The following is a 17,735-nucleotide window of genomic DNA, read 5'->3' as shown; positions in this document are numbered from 1 at the left end:
CTGGTGCTCTGTGCACATAAACTCATGAGTGGGGCAGACTGGTGCTCTGTGCACATCAACTCGTGAGTGGGGGCAGACTGGGTCTCTGTGCACATAAACCAATGAGTAGGGGCAGACTGGGGCTCTGTGCACATAAACTCATGAGTGAGGGCAGACTGGGACTCCGTGCACATAACCTATGAGTAGAGGCAGACTAGGCCACTGTGCACTTAAACCTATGAGTGTGCGCAGATTGTACATAAACTGAGGGGGGGTTGACCGGAGCTCCGTGCATATAAACCAACAAGTGGAGCAGACTGGGGTTCCATGCACATAAAACAATGAGTTGGGGCAGCCTGGGGCTCTCTGCACATAAACCAATGAGTGGGCAGACTGGTGCTCTGTGCACATCAACTCATGAGTGGGGGCAGACTGGGGCTCTGTGCACATTAACTCATGAGTGAGGGCAGACTGGTGCTCTATGCACATTAACTCATGAGTGAGGGCAGACTGGGGCTCTGTGCACATACACCAATGAGTGGGGATAGACTGAGCTCTGTGCATATAAACCAATGAGTGGGGGAGACTGGTCCTCCGTGCACATAAACCAACGAGATGGGGCAGACTGGAGCTCTGTCCACATAAACCAATGAGTGGGGGCTGACTTGAGTCCGTGCACATAAATCAATGAGTTGACGCAGAGTGGGTCTCCGTGCACATAAATCAATGAGTGGGCGCAGAGTGGGTCTCTGTGCACATAAATCAATGAGTGGACGCAGAGTGGGTCTCCGTGCACATAAATCAATGAGTGGACGCAGAGTGGGTCTCCGTGCACATAAATCAATGAGTGGGCGCAGAGTGGGTCTCTGTGCACATAAATCAATGAGTGGACGCAGAGTGGGTCTCCGTGCACATAAATCAATGAGTGGACGCAGAGTGGGTCTCCGTGCACATAAATCAATGAGTGGGCGCAGAGTGGGTCTCCGTGCACATAAATCAATGAGTGGACGCAGAGTGGGTCTCCGTGCACATAAATCAATGAGTGGACGCAGAGTGGGTCTCCGTGCACATAAATCAATGAGTGGACGCAGAGTGGGTCTCCGTGCACATAAATCAATGAGTGGACGCAGAGTGGGTCTCCGTGCACATAAATCAATGAGTGGACGCAGAGTGGGTCTCCGTGCACATAAATCAATGAGTGGGCGCAGAGTGGGTCTCCGTGCACATAAATCAATGAGTGGACGCAGAGTGGGTCTCCGTGCACATAAATCAATGAGTGGACGCAGAGTGGGTCTCCATGCACATAAATCAATGAGTGGACGCAGAGTGGGTCTCCGTGCACATAAATCAATGAGTGGACGCAGAGTGGGTCTCCATGCACATAAATCAATGAGTGGACGCAGAGTGGGTCTCTGTGCACATAAATCAATGAGTGGGCGCAGAGTGGGGCTCTGTGCACATGAACCAAGGAGTGGACGCAGAGTGGGTCTCCGTGCACATAAATCAATGAGTGGGCGCAGAGTGGGGCTCTGTGCACATGAACCAAGGAGTGGGGGCAGACTGGTGTTCTCTGCGCATAGACTAAGGAGTAGGGCGAGCTGGTGCTCCGCGCACATAAACCAGTGATATTCGGAAGGCTCTCTGCATAACAGAACCAGGCCTGTGAGCATTAACCAATTAGAGAGGCAGACGGGGCACTGCGCACATAAATCATGGAGCTGCGGCGCTCTGCCGTTCTGTGAAAAGACATAAGATTAGACAGAGACCCTGCGAACAGGAACCGATGAAGATGGATCCAACGAGGCGATACAAGCAGCAGACATTGAGCAGGGTCTGTCTATAGACCAGAGAGTGGGGCACAAGGCAGACGTGTGCACATAACTGGTGAGACTGACGCCCTGTACACAAAAAGCAATGTAAAGGGTTTGAGCCATTATCCAGAAAGCAATGAGCAGCGACAAACTATTGTGATGTGCACAGAAACCAGTGAACAGGAACCGGCTGAGTCAATGCTCAATGAGCAGAGACACACTGGGGCCGTATGTACAGGAGTCAGCTGACAGGGACAAAGAGTGGCAATGTGCACAGAAATCACTGAGCTCAGGCACACCAGGCCATTTGTACAGGATCCAGTGAACAGGGACGAGCAGGGGCAATGTGCAAAGAAATCACTGAGCAGAGACATACTGGGCCACAGGTACAGGAGCCAGTGAACAGGGACGAGCGGGGGCAATGTGCACAGGAATCACTGAGCAGAGACACACTGGGGCCACAGGTACAGGAGCCAGTGAACAGGGACGAACAGGGGCAATGTGCACAGGAATCACTGAGCAGAAACACACTGGGGCCGTATGTACAGGAGCCAGTGAACAGGGACGAGCAGGGGCAATGTGCAAAGAAATCACTGAGCAGAGACACACGGGGGCCACAGGTACAGGAGCCAGTGAACAGGGGCGAGCAGGGGCAATGTGCACAGGAATCACTGAGCAGAGACACACTGGGGCCACAGGTACAGGAACCAGTGAACAGGGACGAACAGGGGCAATGTGCACAGGAATCACTGAGCAGAGACACACTGGGGCCACAGGTACAGGAGTCAGTGAACAGGAACGAGCAGGGGCAATGTGCACGGAAATCACTGAGCAGAGGCACACTGGGGCCACTAGTACAGGAGCCAGGGAACAGGGACGGACAGGGGCAATGTGCACGGAAATCACTGAGCAGAGACACACTGGGGCCGTATGTACAGGAGTCAGTGAACAGGAACGAGCAGAGCCACTGAGCAAAGAAATCAATGAGCAGAGGCACACTGGGGCCGCATGTACTTGAGCCAATGAACAGGGAGGAGCAGGGGCAATGTGCACACAAATCACTGAGCAGAGGCACACTGGTGCAGGAGCAAGTGAACAGGGACGAGCAGGGCAATGTGCACAGGAATCACTGAGCAGAGACTCACTGGGGCCGTATGTACAGGAGCCAGTGAACAGGGACGAGCAGGGGCAATGTGCAGGGAAATCACTGAGCAGAGACACACTGAGGCTGTATGTACAGGAGCCGGCGAGCAGGGGCAATGTGCACAGGAATCACTGAGCAGAGACACTCTGGGGCCGTATGTACAGGAGCCAGTGAACAGGGACGAACAGGGGCAATGTGCACGGAAATAACTGAGCAGAGGCACACTGGGGCCACTAGTACAGGAGCCAGTGAACAGGGACGAACAGGAGCAATGTGCACGGAAATCACTGAGCAGAGACACACTGGGGCCGTATGTACAGGAGTCAGTGAACAGGAACGAGCAGAGCCACTGAGCAAAGAAATCAATGAGCAGAGGCACACTGGGGCCGCATGTACTTGAGCCAATGAACAGGGAGGAGCAGGGGCAATGTGGACACAAATCACTGAGCAGAGGGAAACTGGGGCCGCAGGTGCAGGAGCCAGTGAATAGGGACGAGCAGGAGCAATGTGCACAGGAATCACTGAGCAGAGATTTACTGGGGCCGTATGTATAGGAGCCAGTGAACAGGGACGAGCAGGGGCAATGTGCACACAAATCACTGAGCAGAGGCACACTGGGGGTGCAGGAGCCAGTGAACAGGGACGAGCAGGGGCAATGTGCACAGGAATCACTGAGCAGAGACTCACTGGGGCCGTATGTACAGGAGCCAGTGAACAGGGACGAGCAGGGGAAATGTGCAGGGAAATCACTGAGCAGAGACACACTGAGGCTGTATGTACAGGAGCCGGCGAGCAGGGGCAATGTGCACAGGAATCACTGAGCAGAGACACTCTGGGGCCGTATGTACAGGAGCCAGTGAACAGGGACGAACAGGGGCAATGTGCACAGGAATCACTGAGCAGAGACACACTGGGGCCACAGGTACAGGAGTCAGTGAACAGGAACGAGCAGGGACAATGTGCACGGAAATCACTGAGCAGAGGCACACTGGGGCCACTAGTACAGGAGCCAGGGAACAGGGACGAACAGGGGCAATGTGCACGGAAATCACTGAGCAGAGACACACTGGGGCCGTATGTACAGGAGTCAGTGAACAGGAACGAGCAGAGCCACTGAGCAAAGAAATCGATGAGCAGAGGCACACTGGGGCCGTATGTACAGGAGTCAGTGAACAGGAACGAGCAGGGGCAATGTGCACGGAAATCACTGAGCAGAGGCACACTGGGGCCACTAGTACAGGAGCCAGGGAACAGGGACGAACAGGGGCAATGTGCACGGAAATCACTGAGCAGAGACACACTGGGGCCGTATGTACAGGAGTCAGTGAACAGGAACGAGCAGAGCCACTGAGCAAAGAAATCAATGAGCAGAGGCACACTGGGGCCGTATGTACAGGAGTCAGTGAACAGGAACGAGCAGGGGCAATGTGCACAGGAATCACTGAGCAGAGGCACACTGGGGCCACTAGTACAGGAGCCAGGGAACAGGGACGAACAGGGGCAATGTGCACGGAAATCACTGAGCAGAGACACACTGGGGCCGTATGTACAGGAGTCAGTGAACAGGAACGAGCAGAGCCACTGAGCAAAGAAATCAATGAGCAGAGGCACACTGGGGCCGCATGTACTTGAGCCAATGAACAGGGAGGAGCAGGGGCAATGTGCACACAAATCACTGAGCAGAGGCACACTGGTGCAGGAGCAAGTGAACAGGGACGAGCAGGGCAATGTGCACAGGAATCACTGAGCAGAGACTCACTGGGGCCGTATGTACAGGAGCCAGTGAACAGGGACGAGCAGGGGCAATGTGCAGGGAAATCACTGAGCAGAGACACACTGAGGCTGTATGTACAGGAGCCGGCGAGCAGGGGCAATGTGCACAGGAATCACTGAGCAGAGACACTCTGGGGCCGTATGTACAGGAGCCAGTGAACAGGGACGAACAGGGGCAATGTGCACGGAAATAACTGAGCAGAGGCACACTGGGGCCACTAGTACAGGAGCCAGTGAACAGGGACGAACAGGGGCAATGTGCACGGAAATCACTGAGCAGAGACACACTGGGGCCGTATGTACAGGAGTCAGTGAACAGGAACGAGCAGAGCCACTGAGCAAAGAAATCAATGAGCAGAGGCACACTGGGGCCGCATGTACTTGAGCCAATGAACAGGGAGGAGCAGGGGCAATGTGGACACAAATCACTGAGCAGAGGGAAACTGGGGCCGCAGGTGCAGGAGCCAGTGAATAGGGACGAGCAGGGGCAATGTGCACAGGAATCACTGAGCAGAGATTTACTGGGGCCGTATGTATAGGAGCCAGTGAACAGGAACGAGCAGGGCCACTGAGCAAAGAAATCAATGAGCAGAGGCACACTGGGGCCGCATGTACTTGAGCCAATGAACAGGGAGGAGCAGGGGCAATGTGCACACAAATCACTGAGCAGAGGCACACTGGGGCATTACGTACAGGAGCCAGTGAACAGGGACGAACAAGGGCAATGTGCAGAAAAATCACTAAGCAGAGGCACACTCAGGCCCTATGTACAGGAGCCAGTGAACAGGGAGAAGCAGGGGCAATGTACACGGAAATCACTGAGCAGAGACACACCGGGGCCACAGGTACAGGAGCCAGTGAACAGGGACGAGCAGGCGCAATGTGCACAGGAATCACTGAGCAGAGACACTCTGGGGCCATATGTACAGGAGCCAGTGAACAGGGATGAGCAGGGGCAATGTGCACAGAAATCAATAAGCAGAGGCACACAAAGAATGGGACTTAAAGGGGATTAAGTCCCATTCTTTGAAAACGCTTTTGGAAAAGGGGATTAAGCCTTATTCTTTCAAAATACTTTTGGCATTTATTCCCATACTAAGTATTTACATCCATTGATGACATTTTAGCATCTAGGAATGAATTGTATTTATCCTTGAATATTTTGATGATGTTATTTGGAATAATTTGACATCTCTCACCCTTTTCTTTTTGAATGTTATGTTTTGTAGAATGTAATGACTTGCAATAGATGTATGTTTTCATTTTTTGTGTATGTTTGACTTATGTTTTTGTACAATTAAGACAACAAGATTGTTTGGCCATGTATGTGAAGAACATTGTCTTCTCTTGCTAAAAATAGTATTTCTCTTTCTAAAAAAAGTATGAATAAAAGGCGCAATTAATTGCAGAGATAAACATATTAGGTTTTGTTTATCATTTCATTTAGAATAAGACTTCTTGAAATACCGTGAAGTGTGGGTTTCTCTTTTTGTAAAGCAGACTCAGGATGGGGCCTGAGTCACAGACACCCAATGTTCAGACTCAGGATTGGGCATGTGTCACGGATAACCAATGCTCAGAATCTGGATGGGGCCCCTGCAAAGACACCCAATACTCAGACTCAAGATGGGGCCCGTGTCAAAGACACCCAATGCTCAGACTCAGGATGGGGCATGTGTCATGGATAACCAATGCTCAGACTCAGGATGGGGCCTGAGTCACAGACACCCAATGTTAGGACTCAGGATTGGGCATGTGTCACGGATAACCAATGCTCAGACTCTGGATGGGGCCCGTGTCACGGACACCCAATGCTCAGACTCAGGATGGGGCATGTGTCACGGATAACCAATGCTAAGAATCTGAATGGGGCCTGTGTCATGGACACCCAATGCTCAGACTGAGGATGGGCCTGTGTCATGAACACCCAATGCTCAGACTCAGGATGGGTCCCCTGACATAGACACCCAATGCTCAGACTCAGGATGGGGCCTGAGTCACAGACACCCAATGTTAACACTCAGGATTGGGCATGTGTCACGGATAACCAATGCTCAGACTCTGGATGGGGCCGTGTCACGGACACCCAATGCTCAGACTCAGGATGGGGCCGTGTCATAGACACCCAATGCTCAGACTCAGGATGGGGCCTGAGTCACAGACACCCAATATTCAGACTCAGGATGGGTCCCGTGTCATAGACACCCAAAGCTCAGACTCAGGATGGGTCCCGTGTCATAGACACCCAATGCTCAGACTCGGGATGGGGCCCGTGTCACAGACACCCAGGGCCTCATTTAGGAGAAGTGACCCATCACTGCATGAAAACAGCAATGCAGCACTTCTCAGTATGCCTTCCTTGCGACATGATGGATGCGTCATATTTACTGTATGACGCATCATTTGCAAGGAATGACAGATATGTCAGTATTACTGACCTATCTATAGGCACAGTAATGGTGCATTGTTGGAGTTGTGTCGGAAGCGTGACTCACTTTCAGCAATGTTCAAGCCCAATGTGAAAGGGCCTGCGTCACCCTTACGCCTGCCATGAGGCAGGCGTAAGGTTTTAACGCATTGGCATCCTAGAAGTGGCTACGACCCTTTCTTGTGGGGGAACACTCACCCTGCATACATTATACCTGACGCAGGTATAATATAGCGCAGGGGTATACAAAGTGACGCATCTGTCTAGATGCGACACTTCGTTACTATGGCGAAACATGGTGCATTATTTACAGGCCGGTGCATCACAAAAAGTGACGCAATAGTGTTGTTAAACTGCTGCAGGGGCTCATCAATAAGCCCCCCAATGTTCAGACTCAGGATGGGGCCCATGCCACAGACACCCAATGTTCAGACTCAGGATGGGGCCGGTGTCACGGACATTCAATGCTAAGACTCAGGATAGGGCCGGTGTCACAGACACCCAATGCTTATACTCAGGATGGGGCTTGTGTCACAGACACCCAATGCTCAGACTCAGGATGGGGCCCATGTCACAGACATCCAATTCTCAGACTCAGGATGGGGCCGATGTCACAGACACCCAATGTCCAGACACACAATGTTCAGACTCAGGATGGGGCCCGGGTCATGGACACCCAATGCTCAGACTCAGGATGGGCCTGTGTCATAGACCCTCAATGCTCGGGCTCAGGATGGGGCCCGTGTCACGGACACCCAATGCTCAGACTCAGAATGGGGGCGGTGACACGGACACCCAATGCTCATACTCAGATTGGGGCCACTGTCATATCATTCAATGCTAAGACTCAGGATAGGGCCGGTGCCACAGACACCCAATGTTCAAACAGCCAATGTTCAGACTCAGGACAGTACCTGTGTCACAGACACCCAATGCTCATACTCAGGATGGGGCCCTTGTCGCAGACACCCAATGCTCAGAATCAGGATGGGGCCCATGTCATAGACACCCAATTCTCAGACTCTGGATGGGCACGTGTCACAGAAACCCAATGCTCAGACTCAGCATGGGGCCTGTGTCATAGACACCCAATGCTCAGACTCAGGATGATGCCCGTGTCACAGAAACCCAATGCTCAGACTCAGGATGGGGCCCGTGTCACGGACACCCAATGTTCAGACTCAGGATGGGACCTGTGTCATTGGCATTCAATGCTCAGACTCAGGATGGGGCCTGTGTCATAGACATCCAATGTTCAGAATCAGGATGGGGCCCGTGTCACAGACACCCAATGCTCAGAATCAGGATAGGGCCTGTGTCACAGGCACCCAATGATCAGACTCAGGATGGGGCCTGTGTCATAGACACCCAAAGCTCAGACTCAGGATGGGGCTTGTGTCACTCAATGCTCGGACTCAGGATGGGGCGCGAGTCACAGACACCCAGTGCCCAGACTCAGGATGGGGCGCGAGTCACAGACACCCAGTGCCCAGACTCAGGATGGGGCCTTTGTCACAGACACTCAATGCTCAGACTCAGGATGGGGCCTGTGTCATAGACACTCTAAGAGCAAGGACAGACTGAGGCCAGTTTATCGTACACCAAATATTCACAGTCAGATTGGGCCTGTTTAGAGACATGGTGGGGCCTGTTGCACAGAATCCTAATGTTCAGAGATGGATTGGGGGCAGTGTCATAGACACCCAATGCTCAGAGACAGGCTGGGGCTTGTGTAATTGAAACCCTATGAGCAAGGACAGACAAAGGCCAACTGCGCAAACACCCAATGTTCAGAGACTATGGGCCAGATGTAGGTAATCCCAGATTACCGATTCTTAAATACCGAATCATACCGATTCGGTATTTAAGAACAGGCAAATGGGATGTAGGTAATTTTACCGAAAAAAATACCGAATCTGTAAGTTTTGGTAATTACCGAATCGGTATTTACCGATTCGGTAATTACCATTCATTCCTATGGGCCTGGAGGCCCATAGGAATGAATGTCAATTACCGAATCGTTAAATATCGTTTCGGTAATTGGGGGAAACATTGAAGGGTGGCAGGGTGACACTTTGACACCCTGTTGCACTCCTCAATTGTGTATGGGTGCACATGTTGCAGACATACATGCCCTAAGGGCATGTATGTCTGCAACATGGCACTGAAGCAATTTGCATAAAATTGCTTTTTGTTTTTTTTTCTTTATTTACCACCAACTTGTAGTTGGTGGTAAATAACGAATCCCAAAAAGGGGAAAGCACTCATTTGAGTGCTCCCTACATTGCTAATTCGGTAATTTACCGATTCGGTATTTTAAGGAATCGGTAATTTACCGATTCCTTAAAATACTAAGGGCCAGATGTAGGTAATTCCGATTTACCTACTCTTAAATACCGAATCATACCGATTCGGTATTTAAGAGTAGGTAAATTGGAATTAGGCAGATGTAGGTAATTTTTAATTTTCAATTACCGATTCTGTAGGATTCGGTATTTACGGATTCGGTAAATACTGAATCGGTATTTACCATTGATTCCTATGGGCCTTGAAGCCCATAGGAATCAATGGGAAATACCGAATCGGTATTTACCGAATCGGTAAATACCGAATCCTGGCAGGGGGAACAGGGTGTCACTTTGACACCCTGTAGCACCCCAATTGCAGGCTTGGGTGCCATGTGGTACACATACATGCCCTAAGGACATGTCTGTGTGTCACATGGCATAGGTGTACATGCACAAATGTGCATGTACACTGGAATTCGGTAATTTACCACCGAATAGGATTGGGTGGTAAATTAAGAATTTCTATGGACCTGTGGCACTGCAAAATGTGCCACCTACATATGGATTTACAGAATCGGTATATTTACCGATTCGGAAAAATACCAAAGCGGTAAATTTACCGAATCGGTGAATATACCGATTCTGTAAATTCCGAGCCACCTACATCTCAAAAACCTATTACCGCTCGGTAACTCCCAAAATCGGCCGTTACCGACCGGTAATTGGCAACCTACATCTGGCCCTGAATCGGTAAATTAAAGAAATTAGCAATTTGGGCACCTACATCTCAGTAGCCTAATTCCGGTCGGTAATGGACGAAATTCTGTAATTTCGGCCGTTACCGACCGGAATTACGCTTCCTGCGTCTGGCCCATAGTGAGGCCTGTTACAGAGCCACCCAATGCGCAGAGATAGATTAGGGCCAGCTGCAAAGACTCCTAATGTTCAGAGATAGATTCGGGCTGGTGTCATAGACACCCAATGCTCAGAGATTGGCCTGGTCCTGTGTCATAGACACCCACGAGTAAGGACAGACTGAAGTCAACTGCATAGACACCTAATGTTTAGAGACATATTGGGGCCTGTTGCACAGAATCCTAATGTTCAGAGATGGATTGGGGGCAGTGTCATACACACCCAAAGCTCAGAGACAGGCTGGGGCTTGTATCATTGAAACCCTATGAGCAAGGACAGACGAAAGCCACCTGCACAAACACCCAATGTTCAGAGACATAGTGAGGCTTGTTGCAGAGCCACCCAATGCGCAGAGATAGATTAGGGCCAGCTGCACAGACTCCTAATGTCCAGAGATAGATTGGAGCTGGTGTCATAGACACCCAATGCTCAGAGATTAGCCTGGTCCTGTGTCAAAGACATCCTACGGGCAAGGACAGACTGAAGCCAACTGCACAGAAGCCTAATGTTCAGAGACATGTTAGGGTTTGTTGCACAGACTCCTGATGTTCAGAGATAGATTGGGGTCTGTTGCATTGATGCCTAATGTTTAGAGACGACATGTTGGGGCCTGTTGCACAGAATCCTAATGTTCAGACATGGATTGGGGACAGATTCATAGACACCCAATGCTCAGTAACAGGCCAGGGCCTGAGCAATAGACACTCTACGAGCAAGGACAGACTCAAGCCAAATGCACAGACACACAGTGTCAGAGACATAGTGAGGCCTGTTGCAAAGACATACAATGCTCAGAGATAGATTGGGGCCTGTTGCACAGACTCCTAATGTTCAGAGACATGTTGGGGCCTGTTGCAGAGACATACAATGCTCAGAGATAGATTGGGGCCTGTTGCACAGACTCCTAATGTTCAGAGACATGTCGGGGCCTGTTGCACAGACTCCTAATGTTCAGAGACGTGTCGGGGCCTGTTGCACAGACTCCTAATGTTCAGAGACATGTTGGGGCCTGTTGCACAGACTCCTAATGTTCAGAGACATGTTGGGGCCTGTTGCACAGACTCCTAATGTTCAGAGACGTGTTGGGGCCTGTTGCACAGATGCCTAATGTTCAGAGACATGTTGGGGCCTGTTGCACAGACGTCTAATGTTCAGAGATAGATTGGGGTCTGTTGCACAGATGCCTAATGTTCAGAGACATGTTGGGGCCTGTTGCACAGATGCCTAATGTTCAGAGACATGTCGGGGCCTGTTGCACAGATGCCTCATGTTCAGAGACATGTCGGGGCCTGTTGCACAGACTCCTAATGTTCAGAGATATGTCGGGCCTGTTACACAGATGCCTAATGTTCAGAGACATGTTGGGGTCTGTTGCACAGCCTCCTAATGTTCAGAGACATGTCGGGCCTGTTACACAGATGCCTAATGTTCAGAGACATGTTGGGGCCTGTTGCACAGCCTCCTAATGTTCAGAGACATGTCGGGGCCCTTTGCACAGACGCCTAATGTTCAGAGACATGTTGGGGCCTGTTCCACAGACTCCTAATGTTCAGAGACATGTCGGGGCCTGTTGCACAGACGCCTAATGTTCAGAGATATGTCGGGCCTGTTACACAGATGCCTAATGTTCAGAGACATGTTGGGGCCTGTTGCACAGACTCCTAATGTTCAGAGACATGTCGGGGCCTGTTGCACAGACGCCTAATGTTCAGAGACATGTTGGGGCCTGTTGCACAGACTCCTAATGTTCAGAGACATGTCGGGGCCTGTTGCACAGGCGCCTAATGTTCAGAGACATGTCGGGGCCTGTTGCACAGACACCTAATGTTCAGAGACATGTTGGGGCCTGTTGCACAGACGCCTAATGTTCAGAGACATGTCGGGGCCTGTTGCACAGACTTCTAACATTCAGAGATAGATTGGGGTCCGTTGCATAGACGCCTAATGTTCAGAGACAGCCTGGGCCCGCTGCACAGATATCAGGGACAGGTTGGGTGTTTTGCATGGACACCTTACGAGCAAGGTCAGATTGGGGCCAATTGCACAGTCATGTAAAGTTCAGAGATAGATTGGGGCCTGTTGCACTACACTCTGAAATGAAATGAAATGAAATTAAATGAAATGAAAAGGTGATTTGTATAGCGCGGCTGCTGCCCGAGGGCGTCCAATCGCTCTTGTGCTCTATACACAGACACTACAGGGCAGGGACATACCAGGCCATAGCTACAGAAATTATTCTGTATGGAACATTGAGCTCTCTATTCACAGACACTACAGGGACTGACCGGGGTCCTGGCCACAAAAATTAATCGAGGTAGACCCTCTTCTGCTCTGTACACAGACACTACTCTCTGGTGCTCTATGCACAGACACTATTGGGCAGAGACAGACCGGGGTCCTATCCACAGGTCCTATCCACAGAAATGTTTCTGTATCGACCCTCTTCTGCACTATACACAGACACACTACTTTCTTGTTCTCTATACACAGACACTACTGGGCTGGGACAGACCGGGGTCCTAGCAACAGAAATGATTCTGTATGGAGCCTCTTGCGTTCTATGCACAGACACTACAGGGCAGGGATTGACCGCGATCACAGCTACAGAAATGATTCTGTATGGAGCCTCTTGCGTTCTATACACAGACACTACTTTATTGTGCTCTATACACAGACACCACTAGGCAGGGGCTGACTGGGGTCCTATCCACGGACAAAATTCTGTATGGACCCTCTTCTGCTCTATATACAGACACTACTCTTGCGTTCTAGACACAGACACTACTTCATTGTGCTCTATACACAGACACTACTAGGCAGTGACTGACGGGGGTCTTATCAACAGAAATGATTCTGTATGGACCTTCTTGCGCTCAATACACAGACACTACTGGGCAGGAATTGACTTACCAGATATGAATGGGCAGGGACAAGCTGTGCGCCTATGTACAGAACCCACAGACCAGTGACAGACTAGAGCAGGGACTAGGAAGTTGGGACCCTCGGTACAAATATATTGGGTTAAGGACAGACTAGAGTCACATTCCTGACTACGGACAGGCCGATGCCCATGTACATAAGCTACTGGCCAGGGGCAGGATTGCTCCTGTGTACATAAATTGGGCAGGGACAGGTTGGTGCCATGTGTACATAAACTATTGGGCACGGACAGGTTGGTGCCATGTGTACATAAACTATTTGACAGGGACAAACTGATGCCCTATGCTTAAAAACTATTAGCAAGGGACGTACCGGAGCCCTGTGCACGTATACTACCGAGCAGGACATGCCGAGGCCTCGTGATTATAATAACCAGGGACAGGCTGAGGTCAACTGCACATAAACTATTGGGAAAGGACAGAGTGGTGACCTGTGTTCATTAACTATGGGGCTGCGACAGTGTAGGTCTTGTGCACATAACCTTCTGGGGAGGGACAGGCTGAGGCCCTGTACACACAAGCAATTGGACGGGACAAACGGAGGCCCTATGTACATAAACAAGTGGGCAAGGACAGGTTGAGGCCATGTGCGTATAAGCGAATGGCCAGGGACAGGCCAGGGAAGTATGCACATAAACTATTGGCCTGGGACAGGAAGAGGAGCTGTGCAAAGCTACTGCTCTAGGATGCTTCCTCTAGGTCTAGGGAATTAGTTATTCAAAGCCAGGGCCTGACTGTCCTAAAGGGCAATCTCTAGGGCCAGAAGGGGAGCTCTGGCAGGACAGTGTGTGGGTCGTTTTGAGGTTGTTTCTGGGCCCGTTTTATGGTCTGGTGCGCCAGTTTTTAATGTTGTTTTTTTTCTAATATATTACCACGGACATTGTCTGCACTGCAGCAAGCATACATGCACGCAGTCTCCCATAACTTGCAAAACACTTATAAGGAGTGTCTTTACAAGTTAAAACTGTCACAAAAGATATTTCTTTCTGTCCTTTTTGTCTTTTTGTCCTCCTTTTTGGACTTTTTTGTTATAGATCGCTTTTCCCTTCCCCTCCCCCTCTCCTCAATTAAAAAACGCACAAAATACTAATAGGTAGAGACATAAAGTGTATTGTGGACTGACTCACCTTTTTTAACCCACCTTCACCTCACGACTACACTTTCCCTGCCCGCTCACACGCATGCACCATATGGCTGGAACAAAAGATCTCCGATAAAGAGCCCCTTCACGGGTGCCCGTCAGACATTGCAGCGCCAGTCTGACGAGGAGCAGAACCCATATGATGAAGCATGACACCTAGCTCGCTGGGTGCGTGAGGGTTTTAGTTCCAAAAAGGGATCTTCCCCCTTTTTTCCTTTCTTCTACGCCACACACTCACACTGTCCTTACATTCCTACCGGGGAACTTTGTACCCTTTTTGTGTTAATAGACAGAAAGTTGTCATGCAATATTCGTTTTCTGTTTTCCTTCAGTACTTCGCGATATGTTATATTTTATAAACACCAAGTCATTGTACCTCTTGTTCACTTTGTATTTCTCTTGAAGATGAATTGCTTCATTACTTTGATATGAATCATTCAATTATTCCTTTTCAGGTTTTTGCTGCATTTTACATTGATTGTTCTCTAATAAAGCATTTTTTAACTTGAAAAACTGCCACAATTATGCAAATATGGGCCACTATTTATCTGTCTGATCCACTGGTGGTGAGGGGGAGAGGGGGCTGGGGGCACGTTTGTTTTGGTGCCCTGTCCAATTTTCTGTCCCTGTTCGACCCTTTAAAAAACAAGAGGAAGATTCTGTGCCCACAGAGGGTCTCACCTCACAAAGACAGCAGCGCCCCCTGCTTCCCTCCGCGTGCCCGCCCCCTTACCCCCGCCACCCCAAATCAGAGCATTTCCCCATCCCTCCCCTCCTTCAGCTGGAAGGCTCCTGCTGCAGCCTACCCGGCACCCGAGGGGTTAAGTCCCGGGGACTCTTTGGCAGGGGCCGGCCCGTTTTATTAATTTATTGATCAAAGCAGAATAGACTGCAGCTTATAAATGTTTAAAATATTCCAAACAGTGTGTCCTGCTTTGGAGCAGAGAGGGGGAAGGGGCACCTCTTGAAGGCACACTGATCTGTGGGTGGGAGGAGGGAGGTGGGAGGGTTGAGGGGCAAACAGTGCAGAAGAGAGGAGAAATGGACACACACCTTTTAATGGTGGGAAGCTGCCTCCGAGCGAGGCAGCGGCGCAGGGCGTCCAACCCGCCCCAAGCCCTCCAGCCCCCTCTCCACCCGAAGGGAGATCACAGGAAGGAGAGTGAGTGCACACAGTGGTAGGGGTGATAGGGCCTTTAGGAATGAGGTAAGGTGAAGGGGTGAGGCAGGTGAGTGAGTGAGAATGATAGGGGGGCGAGCGAAGGCGGAAGAAGGCCAGATGAAGAAGTGTGAGAAAGGGCAGATAAAGGTATCCTGCGGTAAGAGGAAGGAAGGGTGGGATCAGAAAGTCAGAAAGGGAACACCAAAAAAGAGATAGAAGGGAGGAAACAAGAGAGAGAAGAAGAAGAATGCGATGGAGAGGGAGGAAGGACAGGGTGTAGAGGTGAGGAAGGAAGAGGTAGAGCAGGGTGAGGAAGGAACTTGAAGAAGAGGCTGAGGAACTGTGACAATAGACAGTGCGAGGAGAGATGAAAAAAGACTAGGGAGGGCATGTCGAGAAACGGGGAGGGTGGAAGAGGTAAGATGAGGAAAAGAAAAGAAAGCCAGGATAATGAATGAGGGAGGAGAGAGGAATGGCAAAGTGAGGAAGACTGGGCGAGAAAAAAATAGGACGAGGAAGGCCGCAGTGAGGTAAGAATATAGAATGGTGTTGGAGGGCAGGACGAGGAAAGACGAGGTCACCCTGGGGCGATCAGGAAGCAGCAGTGATTCTGCTGCCAGGGCAGCGTCACGGGACAGAAGGGCCAGGCACTCAGCACTCACCTAGGGACAGCAGCATCCCCAGCAGCTGTCGCGGCTGCCTGCAGCACCTAGGACAGCTCTATTCGCCTCTTCAGACGCTCCACGCAGGGCGGCCGACAGCTCACCGCTCCGCCGATGCTTCCAAGCAGGGTGCGGGACATCCCCTGCCACCTCCTTCACAGGGTACGTCCTTGTCCTTTACTTTCCATGCAGGTGCAGGCCTCCTGCTCAGGTACTCTCCATGCACGGGTAGTGCAACTCACAGACAACTCCTCGGGTGCTCTCCATGCCAGGGTAAGACAGCTCACTGCCTCCTCGGGTACTGTCCATGCGGAGGTACCATGTCTTCCTGCCTCCTTCTCGGGTACTCTCCATGCACGGATAATACAGCTCACTGCCTTCTCCTCAGGTACTCTCAATGCACGGACATTACAGACTACTGCCCTCTCCTCGGGTACTCTCCAAGGGGTGGGTAGAGTATCAATGCCTCCTCAGCAGGTACTCTCGTGCATGGCCGTCTTCTCCCCAGATGCCCATGCGAGTTAGGACAGCTCGGCGCTCGCTCCCCGGATCCCAACAAAGGGAGCGAGACTCTCCGCTGCCAGCCTCACCCCCAGACAACAGCTGCTACACCTCGGATACTCTCTTTGACGGATGTAGGACAACTCCCCGCCCCTGAGCCCGAGCCGGGCTCTCAGCCCCTCTCACTGCAGCTGCTGGACAGCTCCTCCGCACGAGCGCTCTATGAAGAGTGTTTGACAGCTGTCCCTCCCTCCCTCCCTCCGCACTCTCCTTGCAGGGCAGCCCCTTCTCTTCCTGCGGGCTGCAGTGTGTCAGCTCCTCTTCACGGTACAGGACAGGCGCTTCCTCCTTCCGCTGATGCCCGGGCTCTCACTCTCCCCTCCGCCTCTCGCCCTCCCTCGCTTTATTTCCCCCGACCCTCCTCCGCCGAGGAGCTGCTCCCCGCAGCGCTGTGACCCAGGCAGTGAAGCCGACGCCGGATATGTGGCGCTGACCCCCCTCCCCCTCCCTCTTGAAATCTCAGCAGAGCTGGGATGGTCTCTGTCCGGAGGGTGGGGGAGTGGATTGAGGTGGAGCGGTGGAGGGATGGCCGATTCATGGGAACCCGGAAGCAGCTGAGGCAGGAGGGCAGGGAGAGAGACGGGGACGACTTTACCTTCCCAAGCTGCTCCCGGTCCTGCGGGACTGATGTACGGCAGCCCAGCGGGGTCAATACGCAATACTACCACACACGCATCCCTTAACTGAGTGTGGGTTCCTTGGACTGCGACTAATTGCAGGACGTGGGTCAGGGGTTAAAGAGAAGAAGAGAACCTTCATTTCGGATCATAAATGGAAGGTTCCCAAACCCCATCTCTAACACTTGCGGGGGTTCACACTGCTAGGCCCTGTGGCCCGAACATTTCTGCCATCTGGTGAAGCGCTTGATAAAGCTGGCGTTCGGCGGTGTGGGAGTCCAAAGCTGCTTAAGGCTTGATGGGGAAATGGAGGGG

The 17,735-nt window shown here is 51.3% G+C and overlaps 1 protein-coding gene across 3 annotated transcripts in view; it reads right to left on the bottom strand.

Moving 5' to 3' along the window:
* SAMD14 (sterile alpha motif domain containing 14) overlaps positions 1-17,369 on the bottom strand; it is a 257,166-nt gene extending 239,797 nt beyond the window's left edge. Inside the window, exons 1-2 of one of the 3 annotated variants that reach the window (XM_086923963.1) lie at positions 16,680-17,369; positions 16,243-16,635 (exon numbers count right to left, since the gene is read on the bottom strand). The gene's annotated coding sequence lies outside the window, so the exon portion shown is untranslated. Of the gene's footprint in view, positions 1-16,242; positions 16,636-16,679 lie in introns of those variants that run through there. The other 2 variants (XM_086923965.1, XM_086923964.1) reach the window with 2 other exon arrangements.
* Positions 17,370-17,735: the final 366 nt, after the last annotated feature.

Source organism: Lissotriton vulgaris, chromosome 5 (genome assembly GCF_964263255.1).
Source record: "Lissotriton vulgaris chromosome 5, aLisVul1.2, whole genome shotgun sequence".
NCBI lineage: Eukaryota > Metazoa > Chordata > Amphibia > Caudata > Salamandridae > Lissotriton > Lissotriton vulgaris.
This window is presented reverse-complemented; position numbering and strand designations above follow the sequence as displayed.